We start from the raw sequence: 23,401 nt of genomic DNA, 5'->3' as shown, positions 1-23,401 counted from the left end.
GGAGGGAACAAATACCCAAACCATATAATTCCACCAAATCTCATGTTCTTTTCACATTATAAGATACAGTCATCCGTTCCCAAAAGTCCCCCAAAGTCTTAACTCGTTCCAGCAAGAGCAAAGTCCTAAGTCTCATCTGAGACTCATCTCCTTCCACCCATGAGCCTGTAAAATCAAAACAAGTTATTTACTTCCAAGATACAGTGAGGGACAGGCATTGAGTAAACATTCCCATTCCAAAAGGGAGGAATTGGCTAAGAAAAAGGGGTTACAGGCCCCTGAAACCCAATAGGGCAGTCATTAAATCTTAAAGCTTCAAAATAATCTCCTTCGACTCTGTATTCCACATCCAGGGCACACTGGTGCAAGTCGTGGGCTCCCAAGGTCTTGGGCAGCTCTGCTCCCTTTTCTGCTCTCAAGAATAGAGTTGAGTGGGCCGGGCGCGATGGCTCATGCCTGTAATCCCAGCACTTTAGGAGGCCGAGGTGGGTGAATCACAAGGTCAGGAGATCACAACCATCCTGGCCAACACAGTGAAACCTCGTCTCTACTTAAAAATATGAAAAATTAGCTGGGTGTGGTGGCACATGCCTGTAGTCTCAGCTACTCGGGAGGTTGAGGCAGGAGAATCGCTTGAACCCGGCAGGCAGAGGTTGCAGTGAGCTGAGATCGTGCCATTGCACTCCGGCCTGGACTACACAGTGAGACTCTGTCTCAAAAAAAAAAAAAAAAAAAGAATAGAATTGAGTGCCTGTGGCTTTTCCAGGTTCAGGATGCAAACTACCGGTGGCTCTACCATTCTCACTTCTGGAGGGCAGTGGCCCCCTTCTCACAGCTCCACTGGGCGGTACCCTGGTGGGGTCTCTGTGTGGGGGCTCTGACCCCACATTTCCCCTCCGCACTACCCTAGTAGATTTCTCTGTGAATGCTTCTCTTGCTTCATCTTACTGCTTCTGCTCTCACCATGTAACACCACCCATTCTCCCTTTGCCTTGCACTATGATTGTAAGCTTCATGAGGCCTTTCCAGAAGCAGATGCTGCAGTCCTGCTTATACAGCCTGCAGAACTGTGAAGCAGTTGAAACTTTTCTTTAAAAATTATCCTGTGTCAGGTATTCCTTCATAGCAATGTAAAAACAGACCAACACAGAGAGATTGTCATAAAGATACAAAGAGAGATTCCATAATGAGATACCTAGTTGAAAATAGCCAGAAATAATGTTCTCATGTTGTTTATTATATAAAGTATTTGTTGCTGTGTATGTGATATTGAAACTTCTAAAATAACTCCCTTTAGGTTTGTTTGTTCATTTTGAGACAGAGTCTCACTCTGTTGCACAGGCTGGAGTGCAGTGGCATGATCTCGACTTATTGCAACCTCTGCCTCCTGGGTTGAAGCAATTCTGCCTCAGCCTCCCAAGTAGCTGGGATTACAGGCTTGCACCACCACGCCCAGCTAATTTTCATATTTTTAGTAGACACGGGGCTTCGGCATGTTAAATAGTCTGGTCTTGAATTCCCGACCTCAGGTAATCTATCAGCCGTTGTCTCCCAAAGTGCTGGGATTACAGGCGTGAGCCAGTGCCCTTGGCCTCTTTTAGCTTTATAGGCATTTTCCAATGATCATTGTTTGTGTAATTGAAAGCTAGATGTCTTTTAACTGATTTATCTTTCCTGATTATTTGATGTCACATTGGCAATTTAGCTGAGTCTTGATGGATAATAGTATAAAGAGTTTGGTGTTGTTGACAAGAGTAGTATTGATAGCTTACCCCAAGATACGTGTATAAGCTATAAGATAGACACATGTATAAGCTATAAGATAGCAGTACTTTTTTTTTTTTTTCCCTGAGATGGTCTCACTTTGTTGCTTAGGCTGGAGTGCAGTGATGCAAACACAGTTCAGTGCAGCCTCAACTTCCTGGGCTCAAGTGATCCTCCCACCTCAGCCCCCAAGTAGCTGGGACTATAGGCTGGCGCCACCGTGCCTGGCTCATTTTTGTATTTTTTGTAGAGATCGGGTTTCATCATGTTGTCCAGGCTTGTCTCAAACTCCTAAGCTCAAGCGGTCTGCCTGCTTCGGCCTCCCAAAGTGCTGGAACTACAGGCGCCAGCCACTACATCCAACCCAGAAATTTTCTTCATAAAAAGGATTCTTCAAAGGGCTTTTTTAGTGGCCTCCACTAAATTGTGTATATAACTCCCAGCAGTTTAATTAATAAACAAAAGGAAAAGAATGAATATTGATATTGAATATGTGTTTTAAGTCAAGGTACATTTATCTGTAGTTGTTCCTCATCAAAACTGCAATATCTATATTTAGATATCAGATGCTAAATGTATTTCTCTCTAAGTAGAATTTAGAGAGAAAAAATGAGTTATACAAAGATAGACCCTAAACAATTAAGAATCCTTCTGAATTTTTTAAGATAGTATGAAATCTTTCCCTTACCCCTGTTTGCAGTATAAATGAAATTGAGGTTGACTTTCCAAATAATTATTTACAGGAAAACGATAGAATTCACATTTGATACTGTGAGAAGTCAAATAATAGAATTCTAGGGTTGAGATACCTGTGCTACAACCTAAACCATTAAGTCCCGTATCTTGGAGGGTGGTATTTGTCAGTACTTTTTCAAAGATCCCCAGGTACTTCCAATCTGGAGTTCAATTACTTATCTTTTTTAAAAATTAAATTGTGTAAGTAGAAAAACTTTCTTGTCAGGTGTTGAGGGAACTCTTGGTAACCAGAATGTTTTAAAAATTTAGTTTTTGTGTACTAATTTTTAAAATGTATGGTGTCTTGTGGAGAAGTTAAAAAAGTAGAACACTCTCTGGGATGGAGACTTAAGAATTATTTAAATTTATTAAAATGGTACACTTGATGTAAAATTTGAAAGTAGAAGTTACTGTTGAAACTAATACTGTTGAATCTGGTTTTCTGTTTCTGGCCTACTGTATCTAAACCACTCTAAACAGGTCACTCACTTGTTTTATCCTTATTTTAATGAGCTTCTGAGGTGAAGTTTCTGTAACCTCATGTTGTCTCCTGTTTGTCACAAAGATTCTTCATGTCTTACCTAAATTGCTTTGTTTACATTCTATGTTTGGAGATGTAGGTAGGCCGTTTGATCATTGATGTGAGTATACACACTCACACACTATCCCCCACGCTCGCCCGTCACACAGTTTAGAGCCTTCTCATTCTCGTAGATAGTTTTGTAAGTCTGAATAGCCTAATTTAGATAAACTTTCTTCGTAGTTCAATTAGAAAACTCTCCATTTTGAGTGCTTGTTTAGGTTTTAATATAAAGGAAACATTTTACATGAGGAATCATTGTTTTGCTAACCTTACTGACAAAAAGAAATAGTGATGAGGAAATGACTAAAACCAGTTCAGACAGTATTGAGCATGCAGATTTTACAAGGATTGAGAACAGACACATGTGGAGAAGTCAGCTCTGAAAAGAGTTTTGGATCACCTTCAGGTATAGATGGATGAAGTTACCGATGTGTTTTCAGTTGGAGAGGCAGAGTGTTGAGGAATTTTTTACCTATTTTGTTGTATTTTTCTGTCAGGTGAGCATTAGGCCATCTTGATTTTCTGTAGGATGGAGATAATATTGGGTCCTGTAATGAAGTGCTGAAGTTTTGAGATAGTATTTGAACTGCGTTGGTGATCTTTATAATTTTAGTAAATTTACTTATTATTAAAGCATGTTGTTCAATTATCCTGTTCAAATAATTGGATTTTTAAGTGTATTTACTTGACTTTTCAGAAAATGTTTAAATTGATTCTGTGAGGTAGGAAAGTGACTATAGGTTTATCTATATGTGTTTTTGATAGTCAAAAAAGATGAAGTAATTGTCATAATTGTGACATTGAATCCATTAGAAGTGAAATAATATAATTGGTGCAAATACTGTGCTAGTGATAAACTATGAGTGGTGAGAATGAAACAGATTCTTCCCAATTTGAAATTTCATATTCTGGAAGGGCAGGCTGATTACATGTGAGGATATTTTAAACACTTGATTGAATTTCTCCAAATTTTATGTAAAATAATGAGTATCCAATTGTAATCAGTAGTAAATAAAAACTGGAATGTTTGACTTAACTCTGAACTCAGCCGCTAAACCACTGTGGAGAAACTAAGGTTCGGAATGGCAGCCACATAGTTAGAGAAGATTTTAGGAAACCGGAATTGAGTACATTGAAATAAATAAGACTAATGAGGTGATTCAGATAGGTTTCAAATGCAGAAGGTAGTGCTCATGTACCAATCAGTAGTTTTTGGTGAGAACAGTAGAAGGCTTGATCTTCAGCTGCACTCTGAGGGATTTTAGACTAGTTTGTTAGTTTATTCATTGAGAGTTGTTTGCCTGCTATGCCAGGATTGAGAGATGGATTTGTGAGCAGTACAGACAGAGTTCCACCATCATCAAGCTTATGTTCCAGGAGGGAGATGGACATTAAACAACATTTTATCATATGGCTGTGCTTCAGTGGAGAATTTCTGTGGGTGCTATGAGACCGTATTAGAGAGGAAAGGTGTGAGAAAGAGCAGTGTAAGATGGTGGCAAAACATTAGGATGGGTGACGGGAATACCTCTGTGAATTAATCAGGCCTCTTTAAAAATCCACCCTTCCCAAACTTCCAAATCAACTCATTTGTTCATTGTTGAAAATCCACAAAACCAAAATGAATCGAATAAGAATCTTTGATACTTCTATTACATAGAGATAATCACTAGTTTTTTCGAAGGCCTTAAAAATTAAATACATTTTCATCTTTATAAGGTGACTGGGAAATTTCATTTCTAGACCTGAAATTTATGGTTGTTGTTTCTCTGACTAATGCTGCTGTATAAAGAAGAGTAATTATAATGAAACTACTGTAACACCTTGCTATAGCCCACTTAATAATTGCTTGATGAATTACGTAAATGAATGTTCATTCATAGTCCAAAGCAAATAGTTTTTTGAGATGTTAAGTGTAACAGGTACCATAAATGCTTTTTTACATAATAAAATGGTAGTGAATTTATTTTTGCATAATGGTATATATTTATTTTTCTAGGTGAATATAATTTAACAGCATGATAGTTAATATTTGTGTACCAAATAGGGTTAATGATTTTTATTATAGCCCTGTACAAATATAAATAATGGATAGACCTCCCATAATCCAGTAGTTTGAATAAAATTATCTTTATTTTTGACATGTTCTTTTCATGAATTTCTGTGTCTTTCTACCACTAAATTGCTGATATTCATTTACTTTCCATTGGATCTTTTTTGCTACCATTAGTGAATGAATGCAATTTAATGTTTTATGTGACCATTTAGCCCTTTAAATATTGAAATACACTAAAGCAACAGGGGTGTTTTTACTTTTCATGTAACAATTGTCTTCTTTAAAAAAGTAGCTTCTTAAATAATAGTTAACATTTTATGGTATATTTGTTAGAGATTTTCCTTATTGAGGAAAATCAAGGGATTGAAGTCTTCCCCTTTGCTTTAATTTTAATCTCTTTCCCCCACTTTTATGAAGTGGTGCTTAAAACTGGGGGAGTTTATTGAGAAATTATTATGACTATTTTTTTTTTTTTTGACGGAGTTTTAGTCTGTCACCTAGGCTGGAGTGCAGTGGCACGGTCTCGGCTCACTGGAACCTCTTGTCTCCTGGGTTTAAGTGATTCTCCTGCCTCAGCCTGTGGAGTAAGTGGCATTGCAGACACATGCCATCTACACCTGGCTAATTTTTGTGTTTTTAGTAGAGATAGGGTTTCACCATGTTGTCTAGGGTGGTCTGAACTCCTGACCTCAGATGATCTGTCCGCCTCAGCCTCCCAAAGTGTTGGGATTACAGGCGAGAGCCACCACGCCCGGTGAGAAATTATTTTATGTATACAGGATTATCCTTTGATATTATCATTTATACATTGTAAAGAAGGTGCTGTTTTTGCAGTGCCAATAGTCCCAATAGACCAGTGAGTTCTCTCTATTAAGTATAATCCTCCCAGGACTTGGGATTTGTGGTTGCCATGTTGCCACTGGTGAGATTAGAGTCTGCATAATAGCTGAGCTGAGCAAATTCTTCCATGGCCCTTAGCAGGCACAGAAGAAATCGTGCAGGTCACCTCTGGGTCAGGAACTCATACAGAAGATAATGCTGCCTTGGCTCCTGGCATGGTGGGTTGGGCTGGCCCTTGTCTCTGGATGCTTCAAATGAGACGCATTGGCAACTGTCCAAATTGGAAATAAACTTCTCAGGTTCCAGGCCTCCCTTGGCTCTGAGGACTGTGTACGGGAGACAGCAGCATCTGGGGTGGATGCCTGCTTTACCAAAGATCAGTGTCCAACCTTGAGGGCTGTGCTGCTTCTCTGTTGACAGTTGGGGAGCAGATTGCCAAATACAAGTCAGGAGGTGTTATGACCTATAAAAGGGTCTTCTCCTTTTCCAGTTAGGCTGCTCAGGGCTTCAGCTTTATTCAGTTGTTCAATTTTATTTTGTTATTGTTTAACAATTCTGATGTCTAGTTAAAGTTTAGTAATGTGTTAGTTTGAGGGAATATGGTCTGAATCACAAATCCATAGAGCTACCATTATGCAGGAATGGAAAGTGGCTTTTTAATGGAGTTGACTAATCTGTTCCTAATATGAGTAATTACTGATATTTACAAGGTGGCTTGAATCCTGATAGGCACACTGATGTTTTTTGTTCTGTTTTTGTGGAATGCATAGCATATCATTTCTTTAAGATTTTATTCTAGTCATCTTTTAATACTCCGTTCACAATGGAGTTCCTGTGTCCTGGTCCTTGTCCTTCACCGCTCCCCCGAACACCATTTCTATGCCTACTTTATGTCAGTGCTGTAAATGTTGCTGTACATTGTGGTGTACTTGTCTTTCTCGTTTTGTAAGTTGTAAACGCTTGATTTTATTCTTGTATCTTCAGGGCCTAGTACTTTTCCCTGTTATAATAGATGCTCCACAAATGTCTATTCAATAAATAATTTTATGCTGTGCACTGTGAATATATTGTCACTTCTTTTAAAAATTGTTTTCTCCAAACATAAATTCTCGGCCATCCCATCAACATAAAATTTCTCAGTGGTGGTAAGATTGGGCTAGTCAAGGACTTAATGAACCAGGGAACTTATAATATTATTTTTTAAAAAAGAATATTAGCAGCAACGGTTAGAAAGGGTGAAAGCCCCATAAATCTTTTTGAATAACATCTGTTTACATTGTGTTCATTTTAAATTAATCAACTAAAAAGTGAATGCATCCTTTTGCCAACCAGAAATCAAAATAATATAGCGGTTGGCATTCCCCTAGGCCACCACCTGGTTGTTGTTCTCTATTTAGAAACTAAGCACTACTATCATTTTGGTGTACATATGTCTGTCTTTTACTATTACTTACATTTTTAGTCTTGTAGAAAAGCGCAGTGTGTGTGTGTGTGTGTGTGTGTTTTGGTAGAGATGGGGTCTTGCTGTGTTTCCCAGGCTGGTCTCAAATTCCTGGCCTCAAGCATTCCTCCCACCTTGGCCTCCCAAAGTGCTGAAACTCTAGGTCCCAGCCACTGCGCCTGACCTTGTATGTGTTTTTTGTTTGTGGAGATCTTGTACTCCACAAAATGTTTTACAATTCTGTTTTTTAATGTAACAATAGCTCATGTTGGAAAATAAAGACCCACCTTACTTTAGAAAATTATTGCATGACTCTGTCCAGATACAGCATAGTTTATGAAACCTTTTTTTTACCGATAGGCTTTCAGATCATTTGTGGTTTTTCCTCTCTTGACAGTGCTTCAGCAGATGTCCTTGGTGTGTACTAAGAAATGCTGGTTCAGAGGATTTACCAGTTTATAGTCTCAAAGTGAGGACACTCAATGTGACAGGTTTTTAATTTTCGTAACTATGATGGATGGGAAAAGTATCTCATTGTTAAATATATTAATATCTTTCTTAAGGGTAAATATCAGAATTTACGCTTGTGTCTTCAGGGCCTAGTACTCCCAAGCTCAAGTGATAAAGATGGATAAAATATGGTTTTCTGGCATAATTCTTTACACAAATGTGACTGGCTGTTTGAAACACAGATTTTGTGTTTAAAAGATTTTTTAAAAAGTTTGTGATTTCTTTCTTTCTTTTTCTTTTCTTTCTTTTTTTTTGAAACAGGGTCTCACTGTGTCACCTGGACTGCAGTGCAGTGGCACAATTTCAGTTCACTGCAACTTCGACTTCTTGGGCTCAGATGATCCTGCCACCTCAGTCTTCCCAGTTGCTGGGACTACAGGTGTATGCCACCACACCCAGCTAATTTTTGTATTATTATTATTTTTTTGTGTGGAGACGAGGTTTCGCCATGTTGCCCAGGCTGGTCTCAAACTTCTGGGCTCAAGCAGTCTGCCCACCATGGCCTCCCAAACTGCTAGAATTACAGGCACGAACCACTGCACCCAGCCAAGTTTGTGATTTTATATGAAGAAACACTTATTCCCTCCCCCCAATTCATTTTAGTTTAGCTTTATTTGACTTATAATACAAAGAAAAAAGTATTCTTTGTTCTTCAGTTTCCAGAATGAAATTATTTGAAGGCCAAGACCTTGGGAGACAGTTTCAAACTTGAAGAAAACACAAGTTTGTTTAGTACAGCATAGAATCAAGACACCTATTATATTCTGATTTAGAGAAATGGATATTTTGGTTGTTAGCTACTTATCTTTTTTTTTTTTTTTTTTTTTTCCCTTTTTGTGGAGAACAGGGTCTCGCTGTATTACCCAGGCAGGTCTCGAACTCCGGGGCTCAAGCTATCCTCCCGCCTCTGCCTCCCTGAGAGCTGGGATTACAGGCGTGAGCCACCGTGCCCGGCGGTTGTTAGTTACTTATAATGGCCAAGGTATAAGACACCTTACAAATATTGTACAATATGGTATTTTTTTTTAATTTAAAAATTGAGACAGAGTCTTGCTATATTGCCCAAGCTGATCTTAAACTCCTGGGCTTGAGTGATCATCCTGTTACACCCTCCTGAGTAGCTGGATTACAGACGTGCATCACCACACCCAGTGAATATAGTATATTGTCTTCTGTATTTTATGGTTTCTTAAGAATTTTGCAGTAAGTCAACAGTTTTGTTTAATTGCTTTATGGTATTTCGTTTATATGTCTTATATTGGCTTAGTGAATATAAGTGAAATAAATATTTCTAAAAAATTTTTGGCCAGGCGCGGTGGCTCATGCCTGTAATCCCAGCACTTTGGAAGGCCGAGGCGTGGGGATCATGAGGTCAGTAGATCACCTGGCTAACACGGTGAAACCCCGTCTCTACTAAAAAATACAAAAAAAAATTAGCCGCGTGATGGCGGGCGCTTGTAGTCCCAGCTACTCGGGAGGCTGAGGCAGGAGAATGGCTTGAACCTGGGAGGCGGAGCTTACAGTAAGCTGGGTTCATGCCACTGCACTCCATAGTGAGCGACAGAGCGAGACTCCGTCTCAAAAAAAAAAAAATTCTGCCTTTTTATAATTTCCCGAAGGGGAACAAAAGGCATCGTAAGTGAACCAGAATATAAGCTAATTATTATCCTAATTACTTCTGTTGCCATTTGAATTTGTTTGCTAATGAAATTCTTTTTTTCTTTTTTTAAATATTTAATTAAAAAAAAAATAGAGGCCAGCTGTGGTGGCTCATGCCTGTAATCCCAGTATTTTGAGAGGCTGAGACAGGAGAATCCTTTGAGCCCAGGAGTTCAAGACCAGCCTGGGCAACATAAATCCTATCTCTACAAAAATAAAAATAAAAAAATAAAAAAATAAAAAAATCAGCTGGGTATACTGGCACATGCCTGTAGTCCTAAGCTCCTTGGGAGGCCGAGGTGGGAAGATTGCTTGAGCCCAGGAGGTTGAGGCTACAGTGAACCATAATCTTGCCACTGCATTCCAGGCTGGGTGACAGAGTAAGACTTTGTCTCCAAAAAAAAAAAAAAAAAAAAAGAGATAGGATTTGGCTACATTGTTCAGTCTGGTCTCCAGCTCATGACCTCAAGTGATCCTTCTATCTTGGCTTCCCAAAGTGCTGGGATTACAGGCGTTCGCCACTGTGCCTGGTGTAAATTCTTAATAAAAAATGAGGCCAGGCGCAGTGGCTCACGCCCCTAATCCCAGCACTTTGGGATGCCGAGGTGGTCAGATCATCTGAGGTCAGGAGTTTGAGAACAGCCTGGCCAACATGGTGAAACCCCATCTCCGTTAAAAATGCAAAAATTAGCCGGGTGTGGTGGCATGTGCCTGTGATCCCAACTACTTGGGAGGCTGAGGCAGGAGAATCGCTTGAACCCGGGAGTGGAAGTTGTAGTGAGCCAAGATTGCACCACTGCGTTCCAGTCTGGGTGACAGAGTGAGATTCCGTCTTAAAAAAAAAACAAAAACAAAAAAAAATTCTTAATGAAAACTGCTGTTTTAAAAAAATGCATTTTAAGACACCATATTTGTTTTAATTGACTGAGTTGTCTTTCATTTTTGATACTTTATTGTAAAGTATCATTTTCACTTGAGGAACTATATATTGTGTTCATTAACTTTAGTGTTTTCTTTTTTTAAATTCTTTTTCTACGGTTGTTTAAAAAGAAAAGTAGAAAGAAAAAGATTTTATGCTTTAGTCATTTCAGGTGGTAATTATTACAGATCTCTCGTTTCTCCCTTGCCTATTCGTTTAGTTTACAGTGCTAAATGACTTACCTTTTTCTTAACCAGTTTATTGCTGTAGCTTGTTAACACTTTTCATTCTTGCTCTGTTATCCCATCTCTAGATTCAAGTTTCCTTTCTCTTTTTTCTCTTTTCCCTTTTAAGCCTGTTTTTGTGTGTCCTGGTTTTCTTGCCTCGTATCTGTTACTGCTGTGTGTACTATCTCTTAAGCTGGAAACAAATTCTCTATTTGGCCAAGGATTCTGGATTCTGATGGTCTTCATGGACCTCTTTGAAATCTACTTGTTGCAAAATAATTGGGTAATGGGGGCTGGAGGTCTAGAAAAAAAAATGGGTAGTGGCAAAGATCATTATTAAAGTAGCACACTTTAAATATGTGATGTGGCCAGGCGTGGTGGCTCATGCCTGTAATCCCAGCACTTTGGGAGGCTGAGGGGGGTGGATCATCTGAGGTCAGGAGTTGGAGACCAGCCTGGCCAACATGGCCAAAACCCTGTCTTTACTAAAAAATACAAAAATTAGCTGGGTGTGGTGGTGCACGCCTGTAATCCCAGCTACTTGGGAGGCCAAGGCAGAAGCATCACTGTAACCCAGGAGGCGGAGATTGCAGTGAGTCGAGATCGTGCCATTGCGCTCCAGCCTGGGTGACAGAGCGAGACTCTATTTCAAAAATAAATAAAATAAATAAATATGTGATGTGAAAATGTTTCTTAATATTAATTTTTTTTGTTCTTTATAGAGACAATGTCAGGTATATGCTGGATTTGAAGTTTTATGAAGATAAACTAATAATGATATACATCTGTTCCCCCAGAAACTTTAATCTTCTCTGCAACTTTGTTTGTTACAGGTTTTAACTGAACATAGAGCTATGCTTAGACATTTAGGTTAAAGAGGGCATTTACTACTCATCCCTTCAATCAACAAATATTTAATAATTCCCTATATATGATATACTATGTTAGATACTGGCTGCTTATGAATAAGCAGTATGTAATTCTGGTCCTTAAACTCTAAGGAGAGATTAAACTTTTTTTTTTTTTTTAGAGATAGAGTCTTGCTTTGTCACCCAGGCTGGAGTGCAATGGCTTGATCTCGGCTCACTGCAACCTCCGCCTCCCAGGTTCAGTGATTCTCCTGCCCCAGCCTCCCGAGTAGAGTAGCTGGGACTATAGGCGTGCACCACCATGCCTGGCTAATTTTTGTATTTTCAGTAGAGCCAGGGTTTCACCATGTTGGCCAGGTTGGTCTCAAACTCCTGACCTCAAGTGATCTGCCTACCTCAGCTTCCCAAAGTGCTGGGATTACAGGCATAAGCCACCATGCCCAGCCGAGAACGAAATTTGCTAACAAAATTGGACCTTGGGCTATGTCTAAAAGGTCAGTAAAATTGATTATTTTGACAATAAAGTAGAAAACAAAGCAGAGAGAGACTAATGCTATGTAAAGTTAAAAGTAGGTTCATAGAAAGGGGTACCTAATCCTGAGAAGGGTTAGGGTGAATGACTTCAGGGAGGAGAGATTTGCTTAATTTTTGAAGCAGAGAATAGAAATACAATACAGGAACAATAGGGGAAGAGGTCTTTCTGGTAGGAGTGCAAATTGTGTGCATGGAATGGTGACTCTCCAGTGGTGTTTGTGCACAGCATACATGCTACGTGTAGAGGATACCGTTGGAGAATTTGACCCATTCTGTAACAGTGAGAGGGATATTGTTTGCGTGCCTCCATCTCCAGCATGGAGTTGACACGTTGATCTCTGCTGGGGATAACTCAGCTTTCCAGGTTTTCAAGGTTGTATGTGTTTCCTCCAGTGTCGTTTGGAGAAACTTTTTCTATTCAAGATAAGACAAAGGGGGCTCGGCAGGTGGCTCATGCTTGTAATCCCAGCACTTTGGGAGGCTGAGGCAGGCAGATCACAAGGTCAGGAGTTCAGAGACCGGCCTGGCCAATATAGTGAAACCCCGTCTCTACTAAAAATACAAAAATTAGCTGGTGTGGTGGGTACCTGTAGTCCCAGCTATTCGGGCAGCTGAGGCAGAAGAATCACTTGAACCCGGGAGGCGGAGCTTGCAGTGAGCCGAGATCGTGCCACTGCACTCCAGCCTGGGTGACAGAGTGAGACTCCGTTTCAAAAAAAAGAAAGATAAGACAAAGGGATGGGGGAGTAGTGTGTCACCTAAACCACACGTGGATAGATGAGGACTGGTGCTGGAGTTCAGAGTGAAACTAATTATTCTGAGTAACCTTACTCTAAATATTATAGTGAGGTGAGTCATATAAAGTATGGGCAGGAAATTGAGATGACTTTGGGATGGGTTGCACAGTTCTTTGGCTTAAAGAAATTTTCAAAAAACATTTTCCTCTGCATTTTGAATCTGACCTTGTGCTGGGGATTTTGTTTGAAGTTAGTGATAGACTGAAATGCAATTACTATTCATTACCTTAATACACATTAATTACCTTAATGTGTATCAGTTTAAAATAGTTTTATATTGTCATAGATTTTGTGGATTTATCTTGGTTTCTTATACCAAGATAAATTCACCTTATACTGTCTTATACCTTCTCTTAACCTTATATTCAAGATTCTTATTGCTGCTGCTTCCACAGAATTTTTTTTTTAATTCTTTTTTTTTGGAGGGGACAGGACAGCATGACTGTATTTTTTTAAAAATTATTTACAGCTGGTTAAAAGGAAAAATGGAAAGAAAAAGGTTCATACTTGAGTCATTTCATGTGGTGATTATTACAGATCTCTAATTTCTTCCTTGCCTGCTATTCATTTAGTTTTCAGTGCTGAATGTCTTACCGTTCTCTTAACCAGTTTGTTGCTCTGCTTGTTGCACTTTTCATTGTTGCTGTTATCGCATCTCTAGATTCAAGTTTCCTTTCTCTTCTTTCTCTTTTCCCTTTTTAGCCTGTTTTCATGTGTCCTTGTTTTCTTGCCTTTTATCTATTATTGCTGTGCATACTGTCTCTTAAGCTGAAAACAAATTCTGTCTGGCCAAGGGTTCTGACTGTCTTTGTGGATGGACCTCTCTGAAATTTACTTGTTGCAAATTTAGCTTTTCACAAAAGAACAAGTGATAGTCCTTGATAATCCTCAGTTAGCTAGTTAGCTTTTTTTTTTTTTTTTTTTTTTTGAGAAGACAAGGTCTTGCTTTGTCACCCAGGCTGGAGTGCAGTGGCATGATCACAGCTCATTGCAGCCTTGATCTCCTAGACTCAAGTGATCCCCCCACCTCAGTCTCTGGAGTAGCTGAGACTACAGGCATGCGCCACCACGCCCAGCTAATTTTTAATTTTTTTTTTTTGTAGAGATGGGGTCTTGCCATGTTGCCCAAGCTGGTCTTGAACTCCTGGGCTCAAGCAATCCTCTTCCCTTGCCCTCCCAAGTTCTGGGTTTACAGGTATTAACCACCTAGCCTGGCCTCCCAGAGAGATTTTTAGTCTTTCTTTCCTCAGAGTGCCTCTAGTTTTCTCCTAAAGTTTTAATTTCTCTATCCTTTGAAAAATAGCCTATAGGTACAAGGTCTTGTTTTGATTTTGAATGGGGAATTTTGTCTGGGTCACATGGTTGGGTTCACTGAACTGGTAACCCAACTTGTGGAAATTAGGACGTTGAAGTAGACTTGTTAAGTGGGGCTTTCAGCATTTCTCCCTTTTTCTCTTCCGGTATTTTGGTGATGGCTCACAGGGTAGAGGTCTTTATTTTAATAATGAAATATTTTCCAAAAGGGATAGTTTCCACCGCTGAGATGGCGTTTGATATCTTTTTTTTTTTTTTTTGCCATTTAAAATATCCCACTTGCCTCATTAATGCTGACACATACCATCATTAGTAAGGGCCTTGGGCTGTGTCTAAAAGGTCAATAACATTGATTATTTTGACAATTAAGTCAGGGTTCCTCTATTAATGCCTAGGATTAATGCCTATCATTTTGATGATCATTTAGTGTTTGCAGGCATTGTGAAACAGTTGGAAATTTATCATTTAGACCACAATTTATTTGTGAAGTTTTTAAGGTGAGGGGAGCAAAAAGGTAGGCTGTGTATTAGGAAGAGGTCAGATTTCTGCCTTATGGTTGATGGGATGAGGAAAGAAGGTTTGAATATAGTTCTTGTTTATCAGAGTTTGCCTTAAGGGGGATCATGGTGGAAGGACTTTTTAATTATTATTTATTTATGTATTTATTTATTTTTGAGACAGAGTCTCGCTCTGTCACCCAGGCTGGAGTGCGGTGGCGCCATCTCTGCTCACTACAACCTGTGCCTCCCAGGTTCAAGTGATTCTCCTGCCTCAGCCTCCCAAATCACAGGCGCATGCCATCGTGACCGGCTAATTTTTTGTATTTTTAGTAGAGAACGGGTTTCACCGTGTTAGCCAGGATGGGCTCCATCTCCTGACATCGTGATCCGCCCACCTCGGGCTCCCAAAGTGCTGGGATTACAGGTGTGAGCCACTGCTCCCAACCAGGACTTTTTATAAGAGTGGCATGAGAGATCCTGAATGGGGGAGACTTTATTTGAGGGGCTGGGAATTGGGAGGAAAGCTTGAAAAAAAATAGGATTGGGCACAGAGAATGGAGGTGAAGTTGAAAGCCAGAATTAGGAGTGTAATAGAATCAGGCTGGGGAAAGCCTGCATTCCATAGGATGTGGCAGTATAGAGAAGAGCAAAGTGAAAGAGAAGTTTGCTGGGCTCAGTGGCACATGCCTGTAATCCCAGCACTTTGGGAGGCTGAGGCGGGCAGATCACGAGGTCAGGAGATTGAGACCATCCTGGCTAACACAGTGAAACCCCATCTCTACTAAAAAAATACAAAAACAAAATTAGTTGGGTGTGGTGGCGGTCACCTGTAGTCCCAGTTACTCGGGAGGCTGAGGCAGGAGAATGGTGTGAACCCAGGAGACGGATCTTGCAGCAAGCCGAGATCGTGCCACTGCACTCCAGCCTGGGCGACAAAGCGAGACTCCGTCTTAAAAAAAAAAAAACAAAAAAAAAAAGCAAAGAAAAAGATGAGGGTGGAGCAGAGGAATAAAGTATCAGCTGAATATTGAGGGGTATAGCTTTAGTTTGAAACTTTGTTAGAAACTGAAAGTGATTTGTGGTTTAATTTGTTAATCCTTGGAATTGGTGGGGGGCAGGGTAATGATGTAAGTAGTTACTGTATAATTCATTATGCTTTTTAGTATTCAGTGCACACTTTTATTTGTTCTCCAAATGTGGATTTATGTAGTGTTTTAAGTAAATGTAAATTTTCATTTATTCATCTAGTCATTTATTCAGGGGATATTTTATCGAGCATCAACTGTATGTCAGGCTCTTACAATTCAGGAAAAGGGAGAGAGAGGGATGTACATTAATTGCTGTCTGTTCTATTGCTGGGCAAACAGAGGAATGAATTCAGTATAATGTACAAGTTACATTGGTTTTATATGTAGCTTTTCCCAGGCTAATCTTTTGAAGCACAGAGTAGCAAGCTTTCTCCTATTTAAAAAGAAAGTCATAAGAATAGCTGGAAATTATGCTGAAATGTATTCTTTTGGAGGAAGAAGTATCGTGTAGTAATTAAGAATACAAGTTCTTAATTTGTCAAATTTATACAAAGGTTCCTTTGTGATTAATGTTGCTTTGGATCACGGTTTTTTGTTTTGTTTTGTGCTTTGGTCTTTTTTTTTTTTTTTTTTTTTTTTTTTTGAGACTGGGTATGGCTGTGTTGTCCACACTAGACTGCAGTGGCTATTCACAGGCGTGACTGCAGCCTGGAAATCCTGGGCTCAAGCAATCCTCCCGTGGAGCTGGGAATATACGCACGTGCTACCACTGCCTGACTTTTGGGTTCTGTGTTAATTTTTTTTTTCCTGTTGTGAGGTCATGAAGATGATCTCCTATACAAACTTATAGAAACTTTATTGTTTGCTTTTCACATGTAATTTATGACCCACCTATATATAATTTTTGTATATGATGTGCAGTAGGACTCAAATTTTATTTTTTACCCCCAAGTGGATATCCAGTTGTCCCTGTAGCATTTATTGAAGAGTTCGTCTTTCCCCATTATGTGCATTGCCTACTTTTGTTGTAAATTAAATCCACTAAATATTTATATGTTTATTTTTTTAATTAAAACACTTTTTTTTTTCTTTTTTTTGAGATGGAGTCTTGCTCTGTTGCCCAGGCTGGAGTGTAGTGGTGCAATCCTGGCTCATTGCAACCTCCGTCTCCCAGGTTCAAGCGATTCTTCTACCTCAGCCTGCTGAGTAGCTGAGATTACAGGCACCTGCCACCATGCCCAGCTAAATTTGTGTGTGTGTGTGTGTTTAGTAGAGACAGGGTTTCACCATGTTGGCCGGGCTGGTCTCGAACTCCTGACTCAGGTGATCTGCCTGCTTCAGCTTCCCAAAGTGCTGAGATTACAGGTTTGAGCTACTGTGCCCAGCCTACATATTTATATATATAAATCTTTGCTCTTTTTCCTTGGTCTATCTATTCATGCACTGTTAGCACACTGTTTTATTGTAGCTTTATAGTAAATCTTTTCTTCCTGTCTAGGTCTTCTTGAAGAATGTCTTGGCTATTCTTGGCCTCTGCATTTCTGCATACATTTTAGAATAAGCTTGTCAAGTTCCCCAAAGAAAATCTGTTGAAATTTAATTGGGATTGCATTTAACCTGGAGATCGTGTTGGAGAGAATTGACATTTTCAGTAGTATTGAGTCTTCTCACTTTAGATCATAGTATGTTGCTTACTTTAGTTAGGTCTTTGTTAATTTAATAATGTTTTATAGTTTCTTTGTAGTATTGTTATATATTTTTTCTTATTTTTATTTTGCTGTTAATTTCATATTTCCAGAAGGGCTGCAAGGGCTGTACTGTACAATGAATTCCTGCGTACCCTTTACCCAGATTTCTCAGATGAACACCGTACCACATTTTCTTTATCTTTTTCTCTTTCTCTGTACATATACATACATACACATACATGTCTTGAACAACTTTTTTTCTGAACTTTTTGACAAGTTGACATGCTGCCCCTTTACCCCTAAATACTTCAGTGTGTATTTCTTGATAGCAGAATCATTATCTCACCTGACCATAGATAACAGTTATCACTACTATAATTTAAAATCTGCAGACCGTATTCGGAGTTCACAAGTTGTCTAAAGCATGTCATTCATAGCAAAGATAAGTCCCAGATTATGTGTTGAATTCGCTTGTTATGTGCTTTAGTCTCGTGTCATCTGGAATAGTTATTTATCTTTCTTTGTGTTTCATGACCTTAAAATTTTTGAAGAGTTCAGGCCATTTATTTTGTAAAGATGCCTATGCAATGACATGGTGCTACACACCCATTAGAAAGGCTAAAATTGTTTACACTTATACTACTAAATGCTAGCAAGGATGTAGAACAATTGGAACTCTCATATGCTGCTTACCATACTATTGGGAATCCTACTCCCAGGTATTTATCCAAGAGCAATGTCTGCACAGAGACTTACGTGTGAATATGTGTAGCAGCTTTATTAATAATTGCCTCAAATTGGAAACATTCCAGTACCTGTCAGCAAATCAACAGATAAGCAAATAACCCCATGCAGTGGAAAACTACTCAGCAGTAAATAGAACCCAACTACTGATAGCCACAACAGCATGGATGAATCTCACAAGCGTTATGCTAAGTAAAAGACACCAGAACTCAGGAATACATGATTCCATATATATGAAATTCTCGAACGGGCAAAACTAATCTCCATAATAACAGAAATCAGATACGTGGTGGCCAGGAGCTAAGAAAGGCAAATGAAATTGACTACAAAGGGAGCATGAGGGAACTTTTTGGAGGAATGGAACTATACTGTATCTTTTTTTTTGGAAACAGTCTTGCTGTGTTTCCCAGGTTGGAGTGCGGTCGCACAGTCATGGCTCACTGCAGCCTTAACCTTCTGGGCTCAAGTGATCCTCCCACTTCAGTTTCCCGAGTAGCTGGGACTACAGGTATGCACCACCATACCCAGCTAATTTTAAGTTTTTTTTGTAGAGTTAGGAGTCTCACTATGTTGCCCAGGATTGTCTTGAACTCCTGGGCTCAAGTGATTCTCCTACCTTGGCCTCCTAAGCTTGTGAGATTACAGTTTGAGCCACCATGCCTGGCCTATTTTGTATCTTGAACTGTACTCCTAAGAAGTTGAATTTTACTGTATGTAAATTATACCTCAACAAATGTGACTTTAAAAAATCATTAGAATTTGGCACATTAACAGTGCAAAAGTTTCCAGCCTGGGAAACATGGCGAAAAAAATACTAAAGATTAGCTGGGTGTGGTGGTGGGTGCTTGTGGTCCCAGCTACTTGGAAGGCTGAGGTGGGAGTATTGCTTGAGGCTGGGAAGTGGAGGCTGCAGTGAGCCCAGATTGTGCTGCTGCACTCTGACCTGGGTGACAGAGTGAGACCTCCTCTCGAACAAAAAACTCGACAACAACAAAACAGTGCAGAAGTTTGATAAAATTTGGCAGGCAATTGTGATTTTAAAAACCCTTGAGCTTATATACAGCAAAATGTGCACAAATAGTAATATTAATTTTGGGAAAATATTGGGTAAATAAAATATATAAGTAAAGTTGAATTCACATTTTATGGCATAAATATGTAGGACTAAAAATTCGGTTTTGATGCCTATTTGAATATTTCTGGAGTATCTAGGATATAGTTAGTTCAGCAAGTTGTCTGTGGTGCACTCTAAACCTCTTGGTGCATGCAACATTTATAGAGGGTTTACTATGTCCTTGGCTTGAGGGATAGATGCATATGAATCAGATATCCCCACCATCAGGGTGCTTCAGTTTAGTGGGAAGAACGTAAGTAAATACAAGCAATATCATTTTTTTCAGGATCTGGTGGAAGAGTGTGTAGGGGACACAGTGGGAATAAAGGTGAGAAAGGCTGGTGGGTGGAGATTGGGCTGAGGCAGGAGAAGCTCAGGGAAAGGTGATGCCAGAACGTGGTTCTGGAATGACTTTTTGTTTGTTTGTTTGTTTTGAGATGGAGTCTTGCTTGGTTGCCCAGGCTGGAGTGCAGTGGCACGATCTTGGCTCACTGCAACTTCCGCCTCCCAGGCTCAAGTGATTGTTATGCCTCAGCCTCCTGAGTAGCTGGGACTACAGGCACCTGCCACCACACCCAGCTAATTTTTGTGTTTTTAGTAGAGAAGGGGTTTCACCATGTTGGCCAGGCTGGTCTTGAACTCTTGACCTCAAGTGGTCCTCCCGCCTTGACCTCCCAAAATGTTAAGATTACAGGCATGAACCACTGCCTCCGGCTTGGAATGATTTTGTCAGAAGAAGCCATTTAGCTAAAGCATAGAGATGGGATAAACCTGGAATACTTGGAGGAACTTGGAGCAGTTGAGAGGGCTGGAGAGTGTGGACCTGAGGAAGGAGGTGGGAGAAAGGAATTAAGGAAATAAATAAGCATTTGTCATGCTATTAAACAAATTTTTCGAAAAGCAAAGGCAACATGATATTCCTTCATATGCAGTGTAACCCCTTCACAAAACCCAAAAATGAACATTATTTGGTATGCCGCAAGTAGGTGTTAACTGATGAAATGAAGGGAGATGCTGAGCAGTCTCTGGACTCACTTGCTATTTAGATGTCTAGTTTCAGGTTACCAACCTCAGAGTACTTTCTACCTTTCAAATTTAGGTCTTCAATTCATTACAGTACCAGGTTTCATTGAATCTAAAATACCATGAATTCTAAGGTACACACTTAATATTTAAGGAAGAAAGTCACTGCCAATTAAGTACTGACACATCATCAAATGCTAAATACATCTCAATTTTAAGCATGTTAATGTGTGAAAAAGTGCCTATTGGAGATATATGGTCTTTCATTTAATCCTCATAACAGATTTCATGTATATATTATCCATTGTATGTCATAGCTTCTCATGGTAATTCTTACTGAATAATCAAACCTGTGGTTGTTCACTCTTCAAATGCTCAATTATACTGTATTGTAATTTAGTTAATTACCTTTTATTGTTAAATATTTATTTCCAAGTTTTTTCTTTGTTTCGTTTTTTCACCTGCGCCTCCCTCTCCTCCTCTTTTTTTTGTTAACTGCCACTTCAGAGAATATAAGCTTTTTTAAAATTAATTTTTATTTATAATTGACACATAATTGTACATATTTAGGGGCAAAATGTGATATTTCAGTGTTGTGTATGTAGTATAATGATCAAAGTATATTTATTACTTTAAACATTTGTCATTTCTTTGTGGTAACAACGTTCAAAATCTCTTTTAGCTATCTTGAAATAAACCCTACATTATTATTTGCTGTATTCACCCTACTGTGTAACAGAATACCAGAATTTATTCTTCCTAACTGTAATGTCGTACCCATTGAACAACCTCTCCTGATCCTCCGCCTGTCCTCCACCCCCTTTCGTTGGTAAGCACTATTCTACTCTCTACTTTTATGAAATCAACTTTTTTAGGTTCCATGAAATAAGTGAGTTCTTACAGTGTTTGTGTTTCTATGCCTGGCTTATTTTACTTAACATAATGTCTTGTCTTCTAGGTCCATCTTTGTTGCTGCAAATGACAGGATTTCATTCTGCTTTGCGGCGGAATACTTTATTATTTACCTGTAGATGGGCATTTAGGTTGATACTGAGTCTTGTATACATAAACTTTTGATTATTTTCTTAAGGATAGATGTCTGGAAGTGAAAATACTGGGTCAAAAAGTCTAAACTTTCTTATGACTCTTAATATATATGCATAGAGTCATGTTACTTTTCAAAGCTACTATACCAATTTAAGTTGTTTACAGTACTTAAATGTGTAAGTTCCACCTTCATTAGCAGAGTATCACAATAAATTTTTTTTCTAATTCTACAGGCAGAAATAGTATCTCTTTTGTTTTTTTTTTTTGAGATGGAGTCTTGCTCTGTCGCCCAGGCTGGAATGCAGTGGCATGATCTCAGCTCACTGCAACCTCCGCCTTCTGGGTTCAAGTGATTCTCCTGCCCCAGCCTCCTGAGTAGCTAGGATTACACGTGTGTGCCATCATGCCTGGCTAATTTTTAAATTTTTAGTAGAGATGGGGTTTCACCATGTTGGCCAGGCTAGTTTTGAACTCCTGACCTTGAGTGATCCTCCTGCCTCAGCCTCCCAAAGTGTTGGGATTACAGGCGTCAGCCACTGTGCCTGGCTAGAAATAGTGTCTCATTTTTTGGACCATGTCAAAAGAATGATAACATCTCATTTAAATATATATTTTTGGGATTACTGATTAGATTGAACATTTGATCACATTAGTTTTTGTAGGAGATAATTGATGTATAAGTTTCTGGCATTTTTTTGTGATTATAGGTAAATTATAAATTAAGAACAGATGTGATTATGAAGATATAATGACATTTTTAATTGTGAGATTTATTTTTTCCCTCATAGTAATATAATAGTTGTGTGTATATATATATATATATATATTTTTTTTTTTTTTTTTTTTTTTTTTTTTTTTTGAGACGGAGTTTCACTGTGTTGCCCAGGCTGGAGTTCAGTGGTGCGATGTCGGCTCACTGCAACCTCTGTCTCCCAGGTTCAAGCCATTCTCTTGCCTCAGCCTCCTGAGTAGCTGGGAATACAGGCGCCCGCCACCACGCCCAGCTAATTTTGTTTTTGTATTTTTAGTAGAGATGGGGTTTCACTCTGTTAACCAGGATGGTCTCAAATCTCCTGATCTCATGATCCACCCAGCTTGGCCTCCCAAAGTGTTGGAATTACAGGTGTGAACCACCGTGTCCGGCCTAATAGCTGTATTTTCAATTGTAAAGAATAACTGATGCAATTAGAAAATTTTGGAGTCCTGTGAATTTCTAATTTTGATCTGTTGCTTAGTTGTTGATTTTTAAGGTGAGATTTAATGTTTTAAAGAATTATGATTTAATATGTATAACATTTCTTGTCTTTTTAATGCTGGGATAAAATTGCCATTATTTCTAACCATTGTAAAGTTGTGGAACTTGATTATCTGAAAATTATTAAAATTATAGTCATATGTGCTAAAAATGTAATAAATGTGCTATTCCAAGTGGTTAAAAAAATCGAGACTTAAAAGGTAAAACAAAGATTCTGCTGTATTCCTTTTGTCTTAAGTTAATTCCATTAGTAAAAAGTACTCAATCAAGGAGACTTTGACTTTCTTCAGCTGATATAAGAATGAAAAAAGATATCTTGATCTTGTGTCATAAAGATCTGTTTGAATACTTGTGAAGCAGAAGTGTTTGGCATGAACATTTTAAAATTGTTACTATTTATTTGTGAATGTTTTAAAATTGTTTAAATTGAACAATTTAAAATTGGTTACTTCTGAGCTACGCTCATTCTAGCTATTTTAAACTGGCTTTCAGCAATATGTATTACAGTGCATACTTGAATCATTTTTTTGGAACAGAAAATTGGATGTTAAGTAATATTTATTAAAATGCAGAATTTTTCTATGGCAAAATATTTCTACCCATGGGCTCTGATAGAAACAGATTTTTTAAAGAAAGTAGAGGGGTTGGCACAGTATAGTTGACAGCCAGTTGATGGACAAAGAGGAGCCTTGTCCTAGTGCTCTGTTATGTGGCTATGGATGAGTCACTTAAATTTCCTGCCTGTTTTCGGTTT

The 23,401-nt window shown here is 38.9% G+C and overlaps 1 protein-coding gene across 2 annotated transcripts in view; it reads left to right on the top strand.

Annotated features, from left to right (window-relative positions):
* The window catches only part of MYO6 (myosin VI), a 164,148-nt gene that overhangs the window by 20,935 nt on the left and 119,812 nt on the right, over window positions 1-23,401 (top strand). The gene's annotated exons all lie outside the window — the stretch shown is intronic.

The sequence above is a fragment of the Piliocolobus tephrosceles genome, chromosome 5 (assembly GCF_002776525.5).
Source record: "Piliocolobus tephrosceles isolate RC106 chromosome 5, ASM277652v3, whole genome shotgun sequence".
Lineage (NCBI taxonomy): Eukaryota > Metazoa > Chordata > Mammalia > Primates > Cercopithecidae > Piliocolobus > Piliocolobus tephrosceles.
This window is presented reverse-complemented; position numbering and strand designations above follow the sequence as displayed.